This window comes from Manis pentadactyla, chromosome 16 (genome assembly GCF_030020395.1).
Source record: "Manis pentadactyla isolate mManPen7 chromosome 16, mManPen7.hap1, whole genome shotgun sequence".
Classification (NCBI taxonomy): Eukaryota; Metazoa; Chordata; class Mammalia; order Pholidota; family Manidae; genus Manis; species Manis pentadactyla.
Window position 1 is genome coordinate 70,743,946 of NC_080034.1, and position 11,027 is coordinate 70,754,972.

General features: G+C 41.0%; 1 protein-coding gene across 1 annotated transcript in view; it reads right to left on the bottom strand.

Moving 5' to 3' along the window:
* LOC130681271 (bromodomain adjacent to zinc finger domain protein 2B-like) overlaps positions 1–10,786 on the bottom strand; it is a 106,142-nt gene extending 95,356 nt beyond the window's left edge. Inside the window, exon 1 of the mRNA XM_057493908.1 lies at positions 10,701–10,786. The gene's annotated coding sequence lies outside the window, so the exon portion shown is untranslated. The remainder of the gene's footprint in view (positions 1–10,700) is intronic.
* Positions 10,787–11,027: the final 241 nt, after the last annotated feature.

The window sequence follows — 11,027 nt, forward strand, 5'->3', positions numbered from 1 at the left end:
GGAACAACACCAAGACACATAATAATTAAAATGGCAAAGATCAAAGGCAAGGACAGGGTAGTAAAAGCAGCCAGAGAAAAAAGATCACCTGCAAAGGAAAACCCATCAGGCTATTTTCACACTTCTCAACAGAAACCTTACAGGCCAGAAGAGAGTGGCATCATATATATAATGCATGAAACAGAAGGGCCTTGCACCAAGAATACTGTATCCAGCAAGATCATCACTTAAATTTGAAGGAGGGATTAAACAATTTCCAGATAAGCAAAAGTTGAGGGAATTTACCTTCCACAAAACACCTGTACAGTGTATTTTAAAGGAACTGCTTTAGACGGAAGTACTCCTAAGGTTAAATAGATGGTACCAGAGAAAATAAAATCACACCAAAGAAAGCACAACAAATACTAACTAAAGCCAAAAAATAAAATCAGTTATCCACAAAAGGAGTTAAGGGAAACACAAGAGAGTACAGAATTAAACACCTAAAACACAGAGAGTGGAGGAGGTAGAAAAAGAAGGGAGGGAAATAAAGAATCATCACACTGTGTTTATAACAACATAAGTGAGTTAATGTTAGACGATTACATAGCAAAGAAGCTAACCTTGAACGTATGGTACCCACGAATGCAAAGCCTGCAATGGAAATAAGTACATATCTATCGATAATTACCCTGAATGTAAATGCAGGAAATGCACCAATCAAAAGACACAGAGGGAGGAGGAGCGAAGATGGTGGCGTGAGTAGAGTAGCCGAAATCTCCTCCCAAAACCACATATATTTTTGAAAATACAACAAATATAAATACTCCTAAAAGAGAGACCAGAAGATACAGTACAACAGCCAGACTACATCTACATCTGCGAGACCCTAGCGCCACACGAAGGGGGTAAGATACAAACCACGGCCCGGTGGGACCCGAGTGTGCCAATCACACCAGCTCCTTGGTGGGAGGAGAGGAGTCGGAGCGGGGAGGCAGAAGGAGCCGAGGACTGCTAAATAACCAGCCCCAGTCATCCACACTGGGAGCGGAGACACACAGTGCAAGGTGTGCTGGACACTAGGGAAACAGAACAGTAAAACCTGCAAGTGGGTCAGCGCAGCTGGCGCCCCTGGGACAAAAGAAAAGCGAGGGCTTTTTGGAAAGTCTTTAAGGGACAGGGGCCCCACAGCTGGACGGAAGCGTCCTGGCGTGCTCAGCACAGAAGCTGGGAATCATGGGAACTCTGGGCGCCCTAACCCCCTGGGCGGCAGTGGAGCTTGGAGGCCCCTCACGGCGATGAACAGCCTCCGGCACGTTCCTCCTCCGGCAAAGCTCTGCCACAGTGGAGCAGCAACCTGAGGCCGGCCACACCGAGAGCAGCCGCTCGGGCCAGACTTAGAGGCCATATCTGCATGCAGCTGCCCAGCACAAGCCACTAGGGGTCGCTGTTCTCACAGGAGACGAAGGCCACAAACTAGCAAGAAGGGATGTTCTCCCAGCTGACACATGTGCCAACTCCCCACAACTACCTCTATCGCCATGAAAAGTCAGAAGAATTTGATCAAGACCAGACTAACAGAGACAACCCCTGAGAAGGAGCTTGGGGGGACAGACCTAACCAATCTTCCTGAGAAAGAATTCAAAATAAAGGTCATGACCATGCTGATGGAGCTGCAGAGAAAAATGCAAGAGCTAATGGACAAAGTAGGGAGGGAGACTACAAAAATAAAACAATCTCTGGAAGGATGTTAATGAAGAATGGATGAGATGCAAAAAGCCATTGATGGAATAGAAACCAGAGAACAGGAACGCATAGAAGCTGACACAGAGAGAGATAAAAGGATCTCAAGGAATGAAACAATATTAAGAGAACTATGTTACCAATCCAAAAGGAACAATATCCACATTATAGGGGTACCAGAAGAAGAGAGAGAAAAAGGGATAGAAAGTGTATTTCAAGAAATAATTGCTGAAAACTTCCCCAAACTGGGGGTGGAAATAATTGATCAGACCACGGAAGTACACAAAACTCCCAAAAGAAGGGACCCCAGGACGACAACACCAAGACACATAATAAATAAAATGGCAAAGATCTAGGACAAGGAGTTTCAAAGGCAGCTAGACAGAGGAAAAAGGGCACCTACAAAGGAAAACCCAACAGGCTATCATCAGACTTCTCAACAGAAACCTTACAGGCCAGAAGAGAATGGCATAATATATTCAATGCAATGAAACAGGAGGGCCTTGAACCAAGATTACTGTATCCAGCACGATTATCATTTAAATATGAAGGAGGGAGTAAACAATTCCCAGACAAGCAAAAGTTGACGGAATTTCCCTCCCACAAACCACCTCTACACGGTATTTTAGAGGGACTGCTCGACATGGCAGCACTCCTAAGGCTAAACAGATGTCACCAGAGAAAATAAAATCACAGCAAAGAAAGCAGACCAACCAAATACAAACTAAAGGCAAAAAATAAAATCAACTACCCACAAAAGCAGTCAAAGGAAACACAAAGGGGCACGCAATAAAACACCCAACATATAAAGAATGGAGGGGGAGGAATAAGAAGGGAGAGAAATAAAGAATCACCAGACAGTGCTCATAACACCACAATAGGCGAGTTAAGTTAGACAGTAAGATACTAAAGAACCTAACCTTGAACCTTTGGTAACCACAAATCTAAAGCCTGCAATGGCAATAAGTACATATCTTTCAATAGTCACCCTAAATGCAAATGGACTGAATGCACCAATCAAAAGACAGAGTAATAGAATGGATAAAAGAGCAAGACCCTTCTATATGCTACTTACAAGAGATGCACCTCAAACCCAAAGACATGCACAGACTAAAAGTCAAGGGATGGAAAAACATATTCCATCCAAACAGGGAGAAAAAAGCAGGTGTTGCACTACTGGTATCAGACAAAATAGACATCAAAACAAAGAAAGTCACAAGAGATAAAGAAGGACATCACATAATGATAAAGGGTCAGTCCAACAAGTGGATATAACCATTATAAATATATATGCACCCAACACAGCACACCAGCATATGTGAAACAAATACTAACAGAACCAAAGGAGGAAATAGAATGCAATGCGTTCATTTTGGCAGACTTCAACACACCACTCATTCCAAAGGATAGATGCACCAGACAGAAAATAAGTAAGGACATGGAGGCACTAAACAACGCACTAGAACACATGGACCTAATAGACATCTATAGAACTCTACATCCAAAAGCAACAGGATACACATTCTTCTGAAGTGCACATGGAACATTGTCCAGAATAGACCACATTGCTAGGCCACAAAAAGAGGCACAGTAAATTCAAAAAGATTGGAATCCTAACAACCAAATTTTCAGACCACAAAGGTATAAAGCAAGAAATACATTGTACAAAGAAAGCAAAAAAGCTCACAAACACATGGAGGCTTAACAACATGCTCCTAAATAATCAATGGATCAACAACAAAATTAAAATGGAGATCCAGCAACATATGGAAACAAATGACAACAACAACACAAAGTCCCAACTTCTGTGGGACGCAGCAAAAGCAGTCGTAAGAGGAAAGTATATAGCAAACCAGGCATATTTAAAGACGGAAGAACAATCCCAAATGAATAGTCTAATGTCACAAATATCGAAATTGGAAAAAGAAGAACAAATGAGGCCTAAAGTCAGCAGAAGGAAGGACATAATAAAGATCAGAGAAGAAACAAATAAAATTGAGAAGAATAAAACAACAGAAAAAAAAATCAATGAAACCAAGAGCTCGTGCTTTGAGAAAATAAAAATAGATAAGGCTCTAGCCAGACTTAGTAAGAGAAAAAGAGAATCAACACACATCAACAAAATCAGAAACGAGAAAGAGAAAATAATGATGGACCCCATAGAAATACAAACAATTATTAGAGAATGCTATGAAAACCTATATGCTAACAAGCTGGAAAGCCTAGGAGAAATGGACAACTTCCTAGAAAAATAGTACCTTCCAAGACTGACCCAGAAAGAAACAGAAAATCTAAACAAACCAATTACCAGCAACGAAACAGAAGCGGTAATTACAAAACGACCCAAGTAAAAAAAACCCGGGCCAGATGGATTTACTTCAGAATTTTATCAGACATACAGAGAAGACATAATACCCATTCTCCTCAAAGTTTTCCAAAAATAGAAGAGGAGGGAATGCTAGCAAACTCATTCTATGAAGCCAACATCACCCTAATACCAAAACCAGGCAAAGACCCCACCAAAAAAGAAAACTACAGACCAATATCCTTGATGAACGTAGATGCAAAAATACTCAACAAAATATTAGCAAACCGAATTCAAAAATACCGCAAAAGGATCATATACCATGACCAAGTGGGATTCATCTCAGGGATGCAAGGATGGTACAACATTCAAAAATCCATCAACATCATCCACCACATCAACAAAATGAAGGACAAAAACCACATGATCATCTCCATAGATGCTGAAAAAGCATTCGACAGAAGTCAACATCCATTCATGATTAAAAACTCTCAACAAAATGGGCATTGAGGGCAAGTACCTCAACATAATAAAGGCCGTATATGACAAACCCACAGCTAACATCACATTGAAAAGCAAGAAACTAAAAGCTTCTCCTCTGAGATCGGGAACAACACAGGGATGCCCACTCTCCCCACTGTTATTCAACATAGTACTGGAGGTCCTAGCCACCGCAATTAGGCAAAACAAAAGAAATAAAAGGAATCCAGACTGGGAAACAAGAAGTTAAACTGTCACTATTTATAGATGACATGATATTGTATATAAAAAACCCTAAAGACTCCACCCCAAACCTACTAGAACTGATATCAGAATACAGCAAAGTTGCAGGATACAAAATTAACACACAGAAATCTGTGGCTTTCCTATACAACTACAATGAACTAATAGAAAGAGAAATCAGGAGAACAATTCCATTCACAATTACATAAAAAAGAATAAAATACCTCGGAATAAACCTAACCAAGGAAGTGAAAGACCTATACCCTGAAAACTATAAGACACTCTTAAGAGAAATTAAAGAGGACACTAGCAAATGGAAACCCATCCCATGATCTTGGCTAGGAGAAATTAATATCGTCAAAATGGCCGTCCTGCCCAAAGGAATATACAGATTTGATGCAATCCCTATCAAATTACCAACAACATTCTTCAACAAACTGGAACAAATACTTCAAAAATTCATATGGAAACACCAAAGACCACAAATAGCCAAAGCAATCCTGAGAAGGAAGAATGAAGTGGGGGGGATCTCTCTCCCCAACTTCAAACTCTACTACAAAGCCACACTAATCAAGAGAATTTGGTACTGGCACAAGAACAGAGCCACAGACCAGTGGGACAGAATACAGACTCCAGACATTAACCCAAACATATATGATCAATTAACATACGATAAAGGAGCCATGGGCATAACAACAGGGAAATGACAGTCTCTCCAACAGATGGTGCTGGCAAAACTGGACAGCTACAAGTAAGAGAATGAAACTGGATCACTGTCTAACCCCATACACAAAAGGAAATTCAAAATGGATCAAAGACCTGAATATAAGTCATGAAATCATAAAACTCCTAGGAAAAAACACAGGCAGAAATCTCTTAGACATAAACATGAGCAACTTCTTCATGAACATATCTCCCCGGGTAATGGAAACAAAAGCAAAAATGAATAAGTGGGACTATATCAAGCTGAAAAGCATCTGTACAGAAAAGGACACCATCAGTAGAACAAAAAGGTACCTTACAGTATGGGAGAATATATTCATAATGACATACCATGTTGACATCCAAAATATATAAAGATCTCATTCACCTCAACACACAGAAAGCAAATAATCCAATTAAAAAATGGGCAGTGGAGCTGAATAGACAGTTCTCTAAAGAAGAAATCCAGATGGCCAACAGGCACATGAAAAGATGCTCCACATCGCTTCTCATCAGAGAAATGCAAATTAAAAGCACAAAGAGACATCACCTCACACCAGTAAGGATCACCATCATTGAAAAGACAACAACAAATGTTGGCAACGTTCTCCATTGTGAAGAAAGGGGAGCCCTCCTACACTGCTGGTGGGAATGTAAATTAGTTCAACCATTGTGGAGAGCAGCATGGAGGTTGCTCAGAATTCTCAAAATAGAAATACCATTTGACCCAGGAATTCCACTTCTGGGAATTTACCCTAAGAATGCAGCACTCCAGTCTGAAAAAGACAGATGCACCCCTATGTTTATCGCTGCACTATTTACAATAGCCAAGATATGAAAGCAACCTAAATGTCCATCAGTAGATGAATGGATAAAGAAGATGTGGTACATATACACAGTGGAATATTACTCAGCCATAAGAAAAAAACAGATCCTACCATTCCCAAAAACATGGATGGAGCTAAACGGTATTATGCTCAGTGAAATAAGCCAGGCGGAGAAAGACAAGTATCAAATGGTTTCACTCATATGTGTAGCATAAGAACAAAGAAAAACTGAAGGAACGTCACAGCAGCAGAATCACAGAACCCAAGAATAGACTTACAGTTACCAAAGGGAAAGGGACTGGGGAGTATGGGTGCAAAGGGAGAGATAAGGGCAGGGAAAATGAAAGCGGGTATTACAATTATCATGTATAATTAGCACGTAGGGTGTAGCATGGGGAGGGCTGTGCAACACAGAGAAGACGAGTAGTGATTTTACAGCATCTTACTACACTGATGGACAGTGACTGTAATGGGGTGTGTGGGGGGGACTTGGTGAACAGGGGGGCTTAGTAAACATAATGTTCTTCATGTAATTGTAGATTAATAACAAGAAAAAAAAAGAAGTTTGAACACAGATATACACGTAGGCCTAATGGCATGTGACTGACAAGACAGAGTTTGGCGGAACACTTCTATAAGCCAAATACTGCCAAAACCCACCAGAACCTAGGAGAGAGGCATGGAGCAGACCCCAGGCCACAGCCCTCAGCAGGAACCCAGCTGGTGACACTCCACTCTCAGACTTCTAGACCCCTAACTGTGAAAGGATACATGTCTGTGGTGTAAACAATCCAGTGTGTAGTACTGTGGTACAGCAGAGCCTTACAAAGTAACCAAGGTATCTATTTACTTATTGTTTTTTTTTTTACAAAACTTCCCATTTGGGGAGTCTTACTCCTAAACCTACCCTTCTGTTTCATGACACAGGTAATTGCTAAAAATTTCCAATATTTTCAACATGGAAACCCACATATGAGCATCTCTATCTAAACTGACATACTCTATGGCCTATTTTCCCCACTCTTCCAAGGTTTGAGGCAAGAACTGGCCACATTCTATCTTTTCCTCAAATGTCCCAGTCTCTTTCCTGCTCTACATCCTTTAGCCACTTGATTTCCTCTATTAGAAATACTCTTCCACTCCCTGTTCTGCTGCTTAACTCCTACATAGTCTTCATTTTCTAGCTTAAGTACCATCACTACATAACTGCTTCTTCCTGCTATACAATTACTAAAACACCTGTTCAGCTCACTTGTACCCTTGTTTCCAAATCAATTGTTGGTATATTTGATATAATCATTGGCATAACAACATCTGCCACTCTTCTGAAGCTGCAATTTCCAAAGAAGGAAGATACAAGAGGCTGAAGATGTTAATAGTGTAGACTATTTATAATCAAACACTCTGTGCAAATCCAAATTTCTCACTTAACAGCTTCGGGTAACTTTGGGGAAAATCACTAACCTCAGACTCATCTGGTGCATGATGTACTTCACAGAGTTGTTGAGATAATCAAAGGAAATAATTTACATACATCACTTGCACTAGTATATATGATACTTGCTGACTCTTCTATTGATAGAGTTACCTCAATGCCAAGGACATACTAAGCGTTTAAATAAATATTTGCTGCAAAAGAATTTTCTCGATTCATTACTTTGAGTGGCTAATGATACGATTTTTAGACACAAAAATTAGTTGGAAATAAAAGTCAGGTAGTTTGTCCACTCAAGCACAGCATATCGGTAGTGAATTTTCCATTTACATATATGTGAACTTTTATAAAAAATCTAAGAGAAATGCTGACTTTCAGTGAAGCAGGTCAATACAAGGAGGAAATGTGACATCACACTAAGCCATTTACTGTGTATGTGTATCCATATGTCTTAGTCTGAGACTCACTGGAAACAGACTGCATTCTAAGTGGGGAAGGTTAAGGAATGAATGTGCACCTAGTGACAGAACATTGACAAAACTGAGAAAATAGATACATACATAGATGATTGATAGATCAGATAGATATACATACAGATTAATTAGGTACATAGACGATAGTAGGTAGATATAGATAGATGATAGATTAGATACATACATACATACATATGTAGATAGATAGATATGGATAGATGGATAGATAAATAGACAGGTAGGTAGGTAGACAGGAAATCATAATACTAAACAAAGATATCGCTCACTCAAGATCATCTACGTGCTCCCTTACAGGAGACTCACTTGAGATCCAAGGACACAGACAAACTACAAGTTGAAGGGGTGGGGACAGGTACCCTACACAAGTGAAACTGAAAAAAAAAGGGGGATTCTGTTTGAGTCTCCAGAGAGACAGTGAGTACAAAAGAGCCCTTCCAGCCACAGTGGATTCTTTTTGTTTGGTTTTAATAGTATGCAGTCATAGATTAAGTGGTAGAGTGAAGCCCTTCTCATTTTTTCTCACCTCAACAATTGAATTGCTGTAATAACATGTGTTTGGGCTTTTGAAATCAGTAGATTTCATGATGTTTACAAATGTAAAGAAGTATTTAACTAGATAAAGAGGGAAGTTTGGACACTCAAACACGTCACTCAACAACACACTCTTTGCTCCCAACTGCTCCTGTCTAGAACTTGGTGTTCCTTTTCATTTGTCCCTCTTCCTATCAGCGGTGACACCGATGTCCCTCAAACACGGTGGTGAGCAAAGCACCAAGTTTAGGTTTCTGTCTACAACAGGCCCAGAGGAAGGATACTTGTGGTCTTCAGGGAGCACTTAGTCAATGAATGTGGCTAGAATACAGTCAGCAAGTGATAAGGAGGTAAGAGGACAGAGGACAGAGATATGGGCTGAAGTCCCTGCACCACCATTTACTGGTTTTGTAAGCACAAGCGGCTGACTCGACCTGCAAGTGTCTCAGTGAATCCAGTGCTATCTCTACAGCCTAGTTACCTTGCTAGATTTTTGGAAGCACAATGTAGGGAAGTGACATATAAGCTATGTTGTTAACTGTTCTGTACTTAAGGATAGATGGGCAGACAAAAAGATGATGACAGATGATAGATGATAGATAGATAGATAGATAGATAGATAGATAGATAGATAGATAGATAGATAAGATAGGTAGATAGATAGATGGATAGATAGATTAGATTAGATAGATAGATAGATAGATAGATGATAGAGAGATAGAGAGATAGAAAGACAGATAGATAGATAGAAAGATAGAAAGATATAGAACGATGACAGATATATGATTAGACAGATAGATGATAGATAGCTATAGATACATATCAATTATAACAAAGCTATTGCTCATGACCAGGAGAGCAATGATGAAAGAACAGAGTGAAACTACAAACAAAAAAGAAGAAAGAAATCCAGTTTAAAAAGTGCAATAAGCAGCCATAAGAAAAAACAAATCCTACCATTTGCAACAACATGGATGGAGCTAGAGGGTATTATACTCAGTGAAATAAGCCAGGTGGAGAAAGACAAGTACCAAATGATTTCACTCATCTGTGGAGTATAAGAACAAAGAGAAACTGAAGGAACAAAACAGCAGCAGAATCACAGAATCCAAGAATGGACCAACAGTTACCAAAGGGAAAGGGACTGGGACTGGGGAGGGTGGATGGGAAGGGAGGGATAAGGGCAGGTGAAAAGAAAGGGTGTACTACGATTAGCATGTATAATGTGGGGGGGCGCATGGGGAGGGCTGTGCAACACAGAGACGACAAGCAGTGATTCTACAGCACGTTACTATGCTGATGGACAGGGACTGTAATGGGGTTTCTGAGGAGGACTTGAAGGGGGGAGCCTAGTAAACATAATTTTCTTCATCTAATTGTAGATTAATAATAACAAAATAAAAAATAAATAAAAAATTTAAAAAGTGCAATAAGGCCACAGCTATCAATTATCAGAATGAAAGGACAGACTTTCAATGCTCCAATCAAAAGAAACAGGATTAGAAGAAGGGATGAAAACTCAGGATGACCTACGTGCTCCCTTAAGGAGACTCACTTGAGATCCAAGGACACAGACAAACTACAAGTCGAAGGGGTGGGGAAAGGAACCCTACACAAGTGTAATTAAAAAAAAAAAAAAAAAGATGGATTGATGGGATTGAAGAAGGCGGCGTGAGATGGGAGGAAGAAACCTCCACCCAGAACCACATACAGACGTACAATATGGAAATAGAACAACTACCCCAAATTCTGGAAGAGCAGCAGGGAAGAAGGCTGCTGCGGCAGGCTGTCACCTCAAGGAGAAGGGTGACGTACAAAGCCGTGATCCACAGGGACCCAAAGCACTTCCCACACCTGAGCTCACAGTAGGGAGGAAGAGAAACGGAACCGGGGAGGGGGGTGGAGGCCTAGGACTGCTGAACACCCAGCCCTGGAGATGTGCTCTGGGAGCACAAACCTACCATACATGGTGCGCTCTGGAGGATCGGTGGGGTTGGAAAGCCAAGACAGGCAGAATAGTTCCAGAGACTTGAGATTCCAGCCACTGTGGGACAACACAGGGATCCACATCCGGCCGCTATGGGACAAAAGAAAGGCGGGCAGTCTGAGAGACTTCCTAACAGCGAGACAGCTGCTAAAGGGACAAGGCTTCCAGAGCTTGCCACTAAGGAGAAAGGACAGGTGCGCCAAACTGCCCGGGTGCACTCTGCCCAGCAGGCGGGAGAACTTTTAGGAGCTCCAGTCGCTCCGTCCCCCTGGCTGGCCTCGCAGCTCCGAGGCCCCCCTAC